At 42.3% G+C, this 227-nt stretch overlaps 1 protein-coding gene across 1 annotated transcript in view; it reads left to right on the top strand.

The window, feature by feature from the left end:
- Nucleotides 1–227, top strand: part of nin (ninein (GSK3B interacting protein)) — a 30,602-nt gene that overhangs the window by 1,156 nt on the left and 29,219 nt on the right. The window lies entirely within an intron of this gene.

Here is a 227-nt window from a genome sequence, read left to right as displayed (position 1 = left end):
TACAACTGGCCTCAACATCTGTACAACTGGCCTCAACATCTGTACAATTGGCCTCAACATCTGTACAACTGACCTCAACAAATGTAAAACTGACCAACATCTGTACAACTGACCAACATCTGTACAACTGACCTCAATATCTGTACAACTGACCTCAATACCTGTACAACTGACCAACACCTGTACAACTGACCAACACCTGTACAACTGACCTCAACATCTGTAAA

The sequence above is a fragment of the Nematolebias whitei genome, chromosome 21 (genome assembly GCF_014905685.2).
Source record: "Nematolebias whitei isolate Nwh7 chromosome 21, NemWhi1, whole genome shotgun sequence".
Taxonomy (NCBI): Eukaryota; Metazoa; Chordata; class Actinopteri; order Cyprinodontiformes; family Rivulidae; genus Nematolebias; species Nematolebias whitei.
Note: the sequence above shows the minus strand (reverse complement) of the source record. Positions and strands in the feature narration are given on the sequence as shown.